This window comes from Sinohyriopsis cumingii, chromosome 1, assembly GCF_028554795.1.
Source record: "Sinohyriopsis cumingii isolate HCF-2022 chromosome 1, ASM2855479v2, whole genome shotgun sequence".
Lineage (NCBI taxonomy): Eukaryota > Metazoa > Mollusca > Bivalvia > Unionida > Unionidae > Sinohyriopsis > Sinohyriopsis cumingii.
Window position 1 is genome coordinate 139193791 of NC_142961.1, and position 16565 is coordinate 139210355.

The window sequence follows — 16565 nt, forward strand, 5'->3', positions numbered from 1 at the left end:
CTACAGACTTTCATGTAGTGTGCTTAACGACATTATTAATCCTGCAAAATATAAAGTTAAATTCTTCGATACAATTCTGACACAAACGGAAATCACCGATCAAATAGAAAGAATGAAAAAAAAATTCTCTCTCTCTCTCTCTCTCTCTCTCTCTCTCGTGCAGGGGGACATTATGTTTTCTCCCTGAATTAATCACATATTTTTATTCGAGTTACTTCCCGTAGACTAACAGCACATATGCGCTCGTCGAAATGTTTCAACCTGTTCTATACATATTGACATATTATTATTATTATTATTATTATCATATACACGAGTTCACACCCATTTTGTTCAGCTGGCATAGAAAACTCAAAGAAAAATGCACATTTGTTTCAAGTTTAGATTGGATTGTATCATCTGGTACGCAGAACGTGGATTACTTGTCGTTTTTAATGGATTACACCTTTTCGTACCAGAGAAGTAGTTTATTGATTAGAAAATAAATACACGGCAAAACTGTCCTTGAAGAAAATATCAATGGAAACCTAGATACCTTTGTTTACAGTGGATGATCTGTGGAGATATGGGGTGAATGGATAGATACCTTTGTTTACAGTGGATGATCTGTGGAGGTATGGGGTGAATGGATGAAACACACATACACACACACAAGCGCGGATAAAGCGGAACGTTTGTATCTGGATTAAGTTTTCTCACAGATGTCTCAAATAATGCCCTGCAAACGGTTCAAATGCAGGAGCTTCAGAGGGCTTCATTAGCCCCATTACCTTCACTAGGGGCTCCATCCCACAGACCCTCTGCCCACTTGTTTAAGCGCTCCTTCCCCTCCCGCAAGCCGATATTTCTTGATCTCCGCCCTTAGTTTAAAGTATCACTTGTTTATTCGAAAGATAATTCAAAAATGTAGGTAAAGTATATACATAATTCGGCATGTGAAAACAACTAAACCTAAAAGATTTTAAAATACTTTTTTGTGATTGTTTTGAAGCCATCTTTTTTACTTGAAGCATTCAGTGAGCATCGAGGATTAAATTACATCCATAGTTTATATGACTTTAATTTTCCTGATAACAAAAATCCGAGGAAAAATCCGAGGATTACCGAGAATTACCTTAAAACTTTAGGAATTCCTCAACTTTAATTTTTTTCTTACAAAGAATTAAAACGATATTCACTGCTTAAAAGTTTTCAATTTTGTATTATGAATTCCGTATTGAAAAAAACCGTCCTAATAATTCCAGAAATATCACCAGCAGTTATTGATAACCATATCATGGCGTCCCAATATTTTCCAAATATCAAAAGCAATATAACGTAAAATCAAAATTTGAAGACGCGTTTTGGTAATAGTGAAACTGCTGGGTTGGTTGAGTACTTTCATCTTTTTGAAGGTTTTGTTTCTTTGTTGATCTTTTTCCTTGAAGTTTATGTTTCTCAATTTTTTCTCTCATTTGAGGCAGACAGGCAGGCAGACAGACAGACATACTTTTTCTGGTTTGATTCAGGAAAACGAGGTTGCTCAATAATTTGGGTTCCAGACTCGCAATCGAAAGGTCACAGGTTTAAATTCTATCCAGAATCCAGACCAGCCAGCTGCATTGGCCGTTGTAATTTGTCACTTTCAAGGGCATTTTAACGTGCCATTAAACAAACAAACAAATTCTTCCTTCAATACATACATACATACATACACTGTTTTTGTATGAAAGACTTTGCATGTATTTGAGTGTAAAAAATTGTTTATTTACTTCCTGGACTTCAACTCTTTGAGAAAATAACATTGATATAATACATTGCATGTTCATGTTTTAAAGATGTAATCTGATACACGTAAAAAAATTACAAATATGTGACCTATAAAATGAAACACGGTCTTTGTCAAAGAAACGATAAAACACGGTAACGTAACACACAATCCCATTGGATAAAAACCAAAGACAAAACCTGATTTACAAACTATATAGAAAACAAAAAGTGACTAAACGTAGGACAGTATAATAATAACAGGGCATTTGATCACGTACTTCCGAAGTTAACACGTACATATCAAATTACATCAATGTTTTGACGATTGATTTAGAAACGGGATAAACATTGTCAGCTATCCAGAAAAGGACTAGTTATTTGAATGAAAAGTACTGTGAACTGTGAAGGCTCTAAACCCAGACGGGTATTCGTGCCTTTATAGCTTCGCTATCTCTATATGGGTCAACTTGTTAAAACACAATGTTTATATTGCCAAGAAGTATTGGGCCACAGCGCTTGAGATGTATAAAATAATGCATGCCAGTCATAATTACAATCCTACATGGAGATTAGCAACCATGGAACAAGAGACAATGAAATTCGGGAACCTTGCCAGCACACTACACGGAGCTTTTGTATGACTGCTTATCGCATGGTACCAGGTAATCGCTGCGCCTGACAAGGTAGTCAGTGTAATGAATATGCATGTTGAAATACAACTTGACGATCCCATAGGAATACAAACTATCATTCATAAGTATACATATTTCGGTAGAAAAGAACAGGCGCGACTCATCAAAGCAGACGACAAACTGACCTGGTTGACGGTACAAGCATATAAGACCTGCACCATATTCCTCTTGATGTTTCACCTTTTTTATGTTCGTTTTGCATATCAATAACAGTTCTGTGATTAAAACGAGATATTTGTGATGTCTGTCTGCATCCAAATAGCTAGAGTGATGATGTTATCATATATTTAGTCAGCTGGTACTCTGATAATGAAAAGTGGCAACCAATTATTGTAAAACTGACTGCTGACCATTTCTTTCAGTTAAGAATCATGCAACATTTAGCACTGAGTGTTTGAAAGAATAACTTCTAAAAAGAGAAATCCCTACCTTTCTGTACACATAATTTGATGCAGTGTACAGCAATTTGGAGTCTATATGTAGTGAAAATAAATTGCCACTGACACTTATAAATATCCATTTAGTTGCAAGCAGAAGTGGATTTTGTGTAAAACTTGGAGAAATTGAAAATGAGCTGTTTTCTTGACATACTCTTTGTAAATAAAATGGATTGTAGCCAGTCCTGAACAACACTGACAGTTGTTTCTACAAAAAGGTATGAAGGCATGTATTTGCCATGAGCAGCATTTTATGACGATGACACTAACACAGGTATCCCTGTATTTTGGTCAAAATAAGAATAACAACATAATCTGTGGTCCAAAACAGTGTGATAGTCTTAAAAAGAGTTTGGCATATTTTAATAATCTCCGCTCACATGTCTTTTTGTACTTGTTGTTTCAATTCTACCAAAATTTGTAATTCAGTGTTTTATACTTCATTAATTAATAAATCTTGAGTTTAAACATCTAACTACTTTCTGGGCATCCTAGTTGTTGTTGTTTTTGTAGGGTTTTAACGCAATTTTTCAACACAAGAATAGGCTATACATGGCGGCCAGTATTAATGGTGGAGGACGAACCCGGGATAAGTACAATGAAACAACCAAATACTATCAATACCGTGATAATTACAATGAAACAGAAAATACTAACAATACCGTGATAATTACAATGAAACAACCTAATGCTAACAATACCGTGATAATTACAATGAAACAGCCAAATACTATCAATACCGTGATAATTACAATGAAACAACCCAATACTATCAATACCGTGATAATTACAATGAAACAACCCAATACTATCAATACCGTGATAGTTAGAATGAAACAACCCAATACTATCAATACCGTGATAATTACAATCAAACAGCCCAATACTATCAATACCGTGATAATTACAATGAAACAGCCAAATACTATCAATACAGTGATAATTACAATGAAACAGCTAAATACTGTCAATACCGTGATAATTACAATGAAACAACCCAATACTATCAATACCGTGATAATTACAGTGAAACAGCCCAATACTATCAATACCGTGATAATTACAATGAAACAGCCCAATACTATCAATACTGTGATAAGTACAATGAAACAGCCAAATCCTATCAATACCGTGATAATTACAATGAAACAACCTAATGCTAACAATACCGTGATAATTACAATGAAACAACCTAATGCTAACAATACCGTGATAATTACAATGAAACAGCCAAATACTATCAATACCGTGATAATTACAATGAAACAGCCAAATACTATCAATACCGTGATAATTACAATGAAACAGCCAAATACTATCAATACCGTGATAAGTACAATGAAACAGCCCAATACTATCAATACCGTGATAAGTACAATGAAACAGCCCAATACTATCAATACCGTGATAATTACAATGAAACAACCCAATACTATCAATACCGTGATAATTACAATGAAACAGCCAAATACTATCAATACCGTGATAAGTACAATGAAACAACACAATGCTATCAATACCGTGATAATTATAATGAAACAACCCAATACTATCAATACAGTGATAATTACAATGAAACAACCCAATACTATCAATACCGTGATAATTAGAATGAAACAGCCCAATACTATCAATACCGTGATAATTACAATGAAACAGCCCAATACTATCAATACCGTGATAATTACAATGAAACAACCCAATACTATCAATACCGTGATAGTTACAATGAAACAGCCCAATACTATCAATACCGTGATAATTAGAATGAAACAACACAATGCTATCAATACCGTGATAAGTACAATGAAACAACCAAATACTATCAATACCGTGATAATTACAATGAAACAGCCAAATACTATCAATACCGTGATAAGTACAATGAAACAGCCAAATACTATCAATACCGTGATAATTACAATGAAACAGCCAAATACTATCAATACCGTGATAAGTACAATGAAACAGCCAAATACTATCAATACCGTGATAATTACAATGAAACAGCCAAATACTATCAATACCGTGATAATTACAATGAAACAACCAAATACTATCAATACCGTGATAATTACAATGAAACAGCCAAATACTATCAATACCGTGATAAGTACAATGAAACAGCCAAATGCTATCAATACCGTGATAATTAAAATGAAACAGCCAAATACTATCAATACCGTGATAATTACAATGAAACAACCCAATACTATCAATACAGTGATAATTACAATGAAACAACCCAATACTATCAGTACCGTGATAATTAGAATGAAACAGCCCAATACTATCAATACCGTGATAATTAGAATGAAACAGCCCAATACTATCAATATCGTGATAATTACAATGAAACAACCCAATACTATCAATACCGTGATAATTACAATGAAACAGCCCAATACTATCAATACCGTGATAAGTACAATGAAACAGCCCAATACTATCAATACCGTGATAATTACAGTGAAACAGCCAAATACTATCAATACCGTGATAGTTACAATGAAACAGCCCAATACTATCAATACCGTGATAATTAGAATGAAACAACACAATGCTATTAATACCGTGATAAGTACAATGAAACAACCAAATACTATCAATACCGTGATAATTACAATGAAACAGCCCAATACTATCAATACCGAGAAAATTAGAATGAAAGAACCCAATACTATCAATACCGTGATAATTAGAATGAAACAACCCAACACTATCAATACCGTGATAAGTACAATGAAACAGCCCAATACTATCAATACCGTGATCTTCTGCGCGGAAAATGAAAATTGAAATTGCATATCTTAGTTCAAATAAAACAATCCTTAAAAATGATTGTCCCGAACAATTAAATGACAGTTTTTTAAAGTTAATAATTATAACGTTTCACTTATTACCTACTATACGTGATCTTTTTTCTATACCACACCCACCCACCCTTTTTAGCCTCTTCATATTACCAATAGCTCTTAAGGGTGATTGCTTTAAAAAGGTTAGATTACTGGTATTTAACTCTTTGAAAATTGCTACTTTATCTTGCTAAGGGTCCCAATCAATCGACAATCACATAAAGTTGTATAGGTGGGTGTGCAACTTCTTGCGCCACTCTTAGTTTTAGTAAGAGTCATTATATATAGATGTATAGTAAAATACACATTGTCACCAGCTGTCAAAGAGCATTGTTGGTGGGCGAATTTTCGGTAATATAGATCACCTTGCTTTCCTCAGGTGGCGCTCTACAGTTTCGTATTTTGCATAAGGGTTAGGATTTTAAAGAAAAGGAATTTCCCCGGCTTTCCTCACTGGTTATACTGGCTATTTAAAACAGACCTTGTATATCTTAGGTATAATTCAAAGAACCTTTAATTCCCTTTATTTTGGTATATGATTGATGCGTGTAATATGGGTTATAGAGTATACAGCTTGGCCTTACTCCAGATGTGCACCTTTCAAAAAAGTGCTAGCTCCACTTGGTCATTTTCACTTCCTGAACTTCAGAGATAAATTATATAAAAAAAGAGCCGATAACTTTTTTTTCACATTTTATATATTTGGTAATTCGTTCATTGCACTTTCAGAAGTTGGTATTGACTAGTCTAGCAAAATTCATTTTCCCTATTTTAATAGCTGCTATGGATAGTGTACTTTATACTAATTCAGGCTGATTTTTTAGCACAAGGGAGCATACATTTCATTTAGCAGTGTGTTTAAATCATGAACAATTTCCAAAAGTACAATATCCAAAGAAAAATCATCGATATTACATTAATGTAGCATAGAGGTATGCCACCATTCTCTCCATTGTGCATGTTTTAAATGCAAACAACTTCACCTTACATACATCACTCTCTCAAAAGTACATAATAACTGGTGAGCGCCCCCTCATCAGAAAGCATGCGCGGCTGATTTACGACAGGTCGTAAATTGACGATGAGTTCGCAAGGTCGCGATATTTTTATCATCTTTTTTTCTTCAAAAATCTCCGACGACAGTTCTTGAAGTTAAAATTGTATAAACATATTTATTTTTATTGTTCATCATTTAATAAGAAACCGACATTGCACCAGTGGCGTTGCAAACGTCCAAGTAATTACATCCCTCCCCGTTGCAGGTTGTGGTGGGCAGATTATTATTTTTTTAATTGGGAAGGAGCCCCATAATTAAATTTTGCTGGGGGGGGGGGGGATTTTTTCCTCTTTCTCCTGCCACGTACCCACACTGTGAATCACCAAAAAACAAAACCATCGGAAATTATATTTGTTTAATAAGAACTAAAGCTAGCGTCTTGTGAAAAATAAAATATTTCAACGGCCTGGAAAATAAGAACGATATTGAAAGTTAAATTGGAAAAGTATAAAATCTTTTCAAGTTCTCCAGTTTAAAGAAAGTTCCATCAAAACACAGACGTGTGCCTTGTTACTCTCTCTCTCTCTCTGGATTATTTATTTCTATTTTAGTAGCCTCGTTTGATAATTATTGTATAATGATTCAATCTTAACAATATGGGCCTTTCTGCCAAGCCAGAAAAAAAAAAGGGGGGGGGGAACCCAGAAAAGACCGAGAATGTATCTGGCCGAAATTGTCAAGCAAATATCATAATTCGCACGTGTCCGGCTTAAATTGGCAAGCCCATATCCTAGGTCAGTAACTAGTAACATCTCTGTATTCCAATTGGCTACCCAGTGATATGATTTCCAGGGAGTGACGTCATTCCTATAAAAGCAAGTCTAGATACAGTTTTGGAGCACATCTGTCACAGTTTATGATAGGTAATACGTACGGAATGTGCGTACTTTATTAGAAGACGAAAGTTATATGTGCGAAATGAGGACATTGGGCTCCCAAAATTTAATTTCTATATCACTGAGGAAATTCTCTGACATATTCATGGCAAAATAATTTAGTTTTTCAAAATCAAATTTATTTTTAAATAATCAGCTTTAATTAGAATCTGTTTTAAACAAACTCCGCCCCTCCCCTCCCCCAGCGTACTGGCCCGGTGCGATCGCACCTTTCGCACCTCGCTAAGGCCGCAAATGGTTGGCATCACAATGGAGCGATGCATAATTTATAAAAAGAAAATTCACTTTTTATTTCTTCAGTGACAGCAACTGATGGTTATGGACAGACCATTTAATTTTCTGTGTTGGGGGGGGGGTGGTGGTGCTGGGTCTTGGGATCTTTAAGAAGAAGAAAAAATCCGACCCTCAGATAGCTTGAAAATTGTTCTTATTCAGATGTATTAAGAAATATTTATAAAAGAATTTATTTCAGGTAAGTGAAAAAAATCTTGGCTCAAAAGAAAAGCCCAAGCCCGCCTCCCCCTTACTTCCGCAGAAAAGTACATGGTCTGTCCCTTGTCTGTGGTCTCGATACTACCGGAAGTGTGACGTAGTATTCAGGGATAACTGAAATACTTTTTCATCACAGTGGATGTAACTTTTGTTAAACTTGTCTATTTGAATCCGTGTAGTGAGGGGTTTGACTGTATACAAGCCTATTATTTGCATAGCCCCTCCATCATAAAACTTGACTGGTCTTCAAAACAGAATTGAAAATATTCTGATTAATCAAAGTATGCATTGATTTATATCGAGTACACGTCTGTAATAACATTTAGTTGCCTTTATACGATAAATATTGAGTACAATTTATTGACAGATGAACTATATAGGATGCTTTTTTTCTGACATGTTTTGAACTAAATATTGCTTGGTATTATTACAAAGCCCATTTCCATTTGTTTGAAGAAGGAAAAGTACTTCAACAAATAAAAATAGCCGACAACGAAGCTTGACAACACGGACACAGTTATTCTGAGAAGATAAATGAATGTCAGTTTCAGTATTTTAATAATAATTTATGGCAGACGACAACAGACGCTTAAATTCTCGAGGCTATCGGCCATATTTGCAAGTCATAAAAGGTAACTTTTTGCACGATTTTATAGTACAGGTGTTCGATTCTCCTTTGAAAAATATATCGTTGATTATGGTGGCGTCATATAGTAATAATATACTACAGTACCAGTTTGATTCAGTCCTTTCCAAAAAGATTACCAATAATGACTAGCAAAAATAGCCCAAATTTTTAACACCTGAAATGTTTCAAGAAGTGAGCACTGACCTTACATTAGATGGACATGTGATTCGTTCAATATTTTTCATTAGAATGTTTAAATATTTTAGCAAAAGGTAAAATAACTCAAGAAAATATTGTTTTCTATCATTAATATACAGTACCATGTCTGTTTTAGTATCTGTGCTAGAAAAATATCCACTGAAAACAAAACAAAACACTGCTATTTAGTATTGAAAGACCTTAACGAAAATCACAGATATGACCTTTACTTTTTGTGGGAATCTGATTTCTCTCCGCCCTTGCATACCTCACTGAATTGTCCAATGAACATATCAGAACAGCATAACACAACCAACTGACTGCGTATTAGAAATGCAGACATAGGCCGATCAATATACATCGTACGATGTCGGTTTTCCACGTAAGAGGAGTGGTGCTGTTTCTAGATCCCCATCTTCGGAAACGCGCAATCGAGTACATGTTATGGAGCCTGTTCGAAGATGTCATCAAAGGGACATCATTTTCTTATTTATTAATTACTGATAACAAAAAATAAGACTAAGTCCTAAACCTCGGATTGACTTATTAAAGTGCCTCCCCGAGCTACTCAATTTAAGCTGTACAAATGTTTAGTTTTCACCCTACGGGGCCACAGTTTCAGTGGAAGATTATCCAATCCTAAGTCCGTTACATTTATTTTTCGTTACGCTTTTGTGAATACATTTTATTAAAAAATAAATATACATACGAGATTTCAGTAAATTGTATAGTCTGCATGTATGCGATGAATTATATTTTAAAAAATTGTTATAGTGCCTAAGACATTAAGTTTCCTCTCTTTCACCTCTACTGAAGTTATATCCGATTGTTGAAATTAATCGTAAATGCTTAATTACTCGCAATTATAGCAATTGCTAAGTTCCCTTCATTTTAATCCCAAAAAGAATCATGTCATATGCATAGTCTTTTTAATTTGCGAATGCAAAATACTGACAATAAATGGACTCGTAAATAATATGCACAATGCTTATAGGCCTACCTTTATTACGTTATTCACCTGTATGTTAGTGTATCATAAAGTCTGTTTGCTACTTTAGTGTCTGTTACGTTTACGTTAAAATGGTTCAAATACCTTCGGAATTTAATATACTCCTTACTTTACCTTTGATTTAACTTGGAACAAATTACGATACATATAATAGATATATCCTTCCAACAACGATTTCTCATCCACACGCAGACGTATTAACCATTAAGCAGACTAAGCACGTGCTTAGGGCACCAGGGCCAAAGGGGGCACCACAAAGTTGAGAAAAGGGTGAAAAGAAAAAAAAAACGAATGAAGATTTTTAAAAAAAATTGATAAAACTAGTGCAAATTGATCATAATGTTCTGTTTCTTGATCATGGTGCACCCTAGGGTTATCTTCCCTGGGTCAGCGTGGAAAGGAGGGGGGCACCAAGATTTGTCAGTGCTTAGGGCACCAGTGAGCCTTAATCCGTCCCTGGTAAAATCACGTGTGAATTAAAAATGATCTCAGTGACCTTAATTAGGGACCCTGATATGTCATGCAGACTTTATTTTACTCTTGTTAACAAATCTATTGCATATAACCATCAAGTAAGTTAGAGCGATTAATTCTGAATCGGAGAGAAAAGTTTGACGATACTGACCCTATGACAACTATGATGGAATACATGTTTTTGAAATATGTGAATAGTTCGGTTGAGCAACAATATATTAGCGAGGATAACAAGCCAAGCAAAAATAATACCGAGTTTAGAGACAGACTTACTCACAAAGACGTGCATAAAACCTGCCTCCCCCCCCCCCCCCCCCCCCGTTTTTCGAGGTCATCATCTGCAGTATGTATGGATTGCAGAAAACAGCGTCTTGATGTAAGCTGGCTTTCCACAGTCGCAGCATGTGTGTAAAATCGTCGTGCTTATAAGACGTACATGAGAGCGAGGCCACCATTCTTTTAACACACAAAAATTGCTGTGAAGGAAGTTTACAGCTCATTCAGGGAGCACGCTATTCGTCAAAATTCAGAACGTTCATTTACAATAGTATAAAGCGAGTAATTGTCGCAGTAAAGAAGGAAAGAAAGAAGAAATATATAAAAAATAAATAAATAATACTCAAACACAACAGTAATTTTCTGTACTTAATTGTACGTAGTCCTTGTTGCACTTTAGTGCTTGCAATATAACATGGTGAGTGCATAAAAAAACTGTAAAAAAACACGATACGTCCATATATCGTCTGGGCAAATCCCCGACGTTCCTTTTGTATTACAGCTTCATCCCTCTATCCTCTATCCACACCACCACTAAACCTGAACCTAGCGGTCAAAATTTTAAAATGCTGACTCGGGAGTTCCACTAGTCGGAATGAATATACAAAGTTTTGAAAGCGACACTTGACTCGGATATTTTTGTTAATTTTAACGTCCACCTCAAAACCAACTGAGCTACCGCACAAATATATGGGTTTGTATATCACTAAGAGACTGATGTCAACACATGCAATTTTTATATATGAATGTCTAATTTGATGTAGGTAATTTTCATGTGCATCATTTTTTAAGCTTTTGGATACAATGATTAAGTCCATTCTATGTTTTGCAGCAGAATGTGGGATTCTGCACAAGTCAACAAAATTGAACACGTTCATTGCCATTATTGTAGAATGTTTTGAAATCTTTAAATATATTCCATGCAGTCTGAAGTGAAGAATCTGGTAGTAACCCGTACTTCCGTACAGTCTACAGTGTTCAATCTGGTAGATTCTCATACTGTGATTATTACCAATTCACCTGTATTGGATACATGATAACACACACACACACACACACACACACACACACATTAGATACATGATAAAACACACCCATTTATTAGATACATGATAAAAACACACATATCAGATACATGATAAAACATACATGTATTAAATATATGATAAATGATACACATGTATTAAACACATGACAAAAGGTTCACATATATTAGATACATGATAAAACACACATGTACAACAACCAAATACATCCTTATCAGTGTCAAGTAGGATGTAAAGAATTGGGATCAAGTCGGTTGGATAATACGGACAACAAAATTAATAGAGGATTACTGTCTGGATAGATATTTGCATATCTACAATGATTATGTAGCTGATGTATAATATGTAACAGATGTATAATACAAACACATGGTGCTGATGTGTGTGTGTGTGTGTGTGTGTGTGTGTGTGTGTATTTATATAACAGATGATACATTTATGGTGTAGCTGACACATATACATGAATATGGTACAACCATGGTGTTGCCGATGTTAAAATATCGATGCAAATATTAAACAGCGTTTTGTTGATTGTTCTAAGCCAGAATGGTGCAAAAACTATGCCAGTCTAGTGGAGATAGGATCTTTGTTTTATGATAAACTTGACGTAGAGGACGAATTCATGTAAATTTTTACCAGGAAATACGCCAGATATATTTGTACACATTAAATGAACCCCGATTAGCACGAGATCAGTTTTACACTAAATATTGATCAGAGAAAGTTGTCATTAATCTGGCACAGAATATTCACTACGTTTTAGGAAAGAGAGGAACCGTCTGGACTATTTTATCAAAAATTGCCTTGTATATCATATGCTTCAGTAATTACGAGGATATAATTTTCAGTAATTACGAGGATACCTATTACAGTAATTACGAGGATACCTATTACAGTAATTATGACGATACCTATAACAGTAATTATAAGGATACTTATATATCCGACGTAAAAGTGAACGAGTATATCAACACATACTATAATCAACTTTACCTCAACGCTTGTAATGTTTATTATGAGCCGAATGCCTAAATTACTTGATAAAGCTAACTTGTGACTGTCACGAGATACTTGGACTGAAATACATAACACACCCCTGTATTAGTCAATTCTTATCATGACACTGATTCGCCAAGTGCGTCACAATTCCGGTTGCCATTACAGGCCAGGTACCAGAGAATCGATAACAACGCAAGGTGTGATGCATGGCGTGTTTCATTGTAAGATCTGATGACAGTGACGTATGAAAACATCTTATGAACATTTAAGAAATAGTTACTGCACTGCGTTATAAATAGTTTATAATCCATTAGTACCATTCACATTCAATATTTTTGGCATTAAACAATTATTTTAGTAATTTGACGAGTATACATCGAATTCCGAAAAGAGTGTTAACCACAGTTGTAAGAATTCGCTGTAATTTTTACTTTTGTAATACATATGATTAATACATGGTTGCCTTATGTTATACCCATTTTCCTGACATTTAATAATAATTGATCAACGAAAACTATCTAAACATTTGCATCTATAAGAAATTATTATCCACATTGTTAATAAAAATGCACATGCGGGACGGTGGTGGAGGTCGGGTATTTTTGTTTTTGTTATCTGCAGACTGGTATCCATATTGCAAGGTCGTGTCTCGACTTACTTGACACCTCAATTGTAAAATTTTACTGTATGCATTTTATTTTTCATTTTTAGGACATCAGTTGAAACAAATTCGCGGTTGATTGGGGGAGGGGGTTGGGTTCGGCTAAAAAAGTAACGAAAACAGGAACAATTCCAATTCTTGCTTAGATCCAAAATGTTTTTTTCTCGGGCGTATCTGAAAAGAAGTTCACCTGCTGATAACTTGTTAATGTTTCCATTTGTCCGTCAGTCCATCCATACATTGTGACCAGCATGTCTCAACACCATTCACTATGGGTTAAATTTAGTTCTCTCTAATACATCCCTGTGTTGCAGCTGTGTAGAGTGAAGGTGGCTGCTACATTCGGGAATTAGCTGGTGGAGCAAACAAACAATCTAGGCTACATATTTCTTTAATAGTTTCTGTTAAATGTATCAAATTCAAATTCAAAAGCTCTAACTTATTTACTTAAGTTGGATTAAAGAGGTTTTCGCACATCAGTGCATTTACCTCTGTTTAATGCCTGCACTGCAGGCTATTTTATTATTCCTGGAGGAAGGAACTGGAGCCGCGTCCCCAATGCATTTATGTGCTCATGGAGCACTATTAATTTAGCCGTCAGGTCGTGGGACTAATTAAAGTCCCTAACCACCTGAATGAAGGGCTTTCATGAGTGGGAATGGACCCAACACATACTCATGTTCCAAAAAAAGATGTATCAGTCTGTCTACTGAGCTATGTGTCTACCAAAGAGGTGACGCCAGTTGCGATTGGTCGATACTATTAAGTCACATCGGGACACCTCGGTTTAGACGAGTGGAAATTGTTCCACATCTTCGTCATGGTACAGGAAGTCCGGGAGAGGCAAAGGAGGAAAGGTAACCGGCAGCAGGCGCAAACGCAGAGGCCTGAAATGCCAGCCTGTACTTAACCAAATCTAGTCCAGTTGTTTTAATGGACAATAAAAAATACCAATAATGTGAAAGCCACATTGTGCAATTAATCGAATTAGATGAGTAAAAAAACAAAATTGATTAATTCATAAATTTGGAATTTAGTGTACAAAGTGTACATATAATTTTCTAATAAACACCAATCTGTTAAGTCGAAATGACTAATACATAGTTTGTATCACGCATAGCTGAAACCAAGAGAATAAAAAATTTTGATGGCGGTAGCAAAAAGATCAAAATAGAATATTAAAATAGAGATATTATCAAAAACGTTTCGAGCCAGCATGAAAACCGTATACATTCAGGCAATATGGCTGTAATTCTTGGTTCTTTTGCATCGACTTTTCGATGGCATCCTCCGGAAAATGGCAAGCTGCTCCGGTATACGACGGCTACTCTTATCTGTTTCTCTGGTGGCAACTCAACGCTGACTCGGGACAGCCTCGTGTCTGGTGTCTTTCCATTAAACTCCAATGGTGCGACGTCATTTCATCAGGCAACCTGGTCTGTTTTTAACTGGTTTACTGCCACTCGGTTTCTGGCGGGGCCTCACATTGGCTACCTCTTTTATTTTTGGCTACCTCTTGTTTCTGGTCTTCCTCAATTTATCCGTAATTTGCGACTGTCCAGTGATTTCTTGATATCAGCAGCTTATTTCCATGAAGGGTTGCTCGACAGAAGCAGGAGACTACAATGTTGTGGCCAAATCTCTCTCTAACTTACTTACTTAAGTTGGGTTAAAGAGGTTTTCGCACATCAGTGAATGTACCTCTGTTTAATGCCTGCACATCATGCTATTTAATTAGTCATGGGGGAAGGAACTGGAGCCACATCCCCCAGGCATTTATGTGCTGAAGGAGCAATATTAATTTAGCCGTCAGGTCGTGGGACTAATTAAAGTTCCTAAAGACCTGAACGAAGGGCTTTTACGAGTGGGAATGGACCCAACACGCACTCATGTTCCAAAACGATTTATCAGTCTGTTCTACTGAGCTATGTGTCTACCAAAGTAGTATGTGACGCGCGTTGCGATTGGTCGCTACTATGACGTCACATCGGGGCACCTGGATTAGACGGATGGAAAGGGTTTCACATCTCCGTCTAGGTAAAGGAGGTCCGGGATTGGCAAGGAAGGAAAGACAGAGCCCTGAAAAGCCAGTTCGTACTTAACCAAATCTAGTCCAGTTATCTTAATGGATAGTAAATATACCAATAATGTGTTGACCACCTGTACAATTTGTTCAAATCAAACGAGTCTTAAAATTTTCCTACGTCCTAACTAACCTAATAATTCTGGTACAATTGTATATTTTAAGTGCCCTAAAGATTTCTAATTATCAATCAATCAATAAGAATTAAAGTCGCTTATGCAAATTTGGTGCTTTTGCGACTGGTTAAATCTTGATGGGCAATATTTTTAATTGGTCGGGGCCGTTGGAATGATGCTACTACGACTCCGCTTTTTTATGCGAATGTCGCATTTTTTAATATATATTGTGTCCGAGCAAGGGAAGGGAGGAAGGAGACCACTGGGATGCGACAAACGCCTCCGGAAAGCTTGATACGTCAAGACCTAATTGATCAAATCTAGTCCAGTTATTCGATTGGACAATAAAAAAATGTTGCAAAAATGTGTGGGCCACCTGTGTAATTAACCAAATCCTACGAGTCCTAAAATTTGCTTTATTATCATTTGTATTAGTTGGGATTTTGTGTACGCAGAGTACTTGAATTTCAAAATCAATACCAATCAGTAGGGTGTTAGTTGCCCGTGTATTTTTTGGTCACGTGATATTTTTTCAAGTTTCAAGTCCTTAATTTTGAAGGCGGTATGTAAAGGATCATATCTGGTCGATGTGGATAGAGCTATTGCTGAAAGAGGTCTTTAATACCCAGTAGAAGAACCTCATATATTCAGGCAATTATGGAAGTCGTTGTTGTTTTCTTTTATCGTCGGTTGGTCATCTGGGATTGTGGCATCATCCGAAGATAAGTAGACTGCTCTTGTCTCGTCTTCCTGATCGATTCAGGGCTGATGATTTTGCGACTTTTATTCACTGCTGTTGTGTTCTCGTTTGTTGATTGAATGATGCCACTATAATTTTATTTAATTTTCTTTGATTGCATGATATTTATTTGAATACTAGTGTGCCTTTTTGTAAGT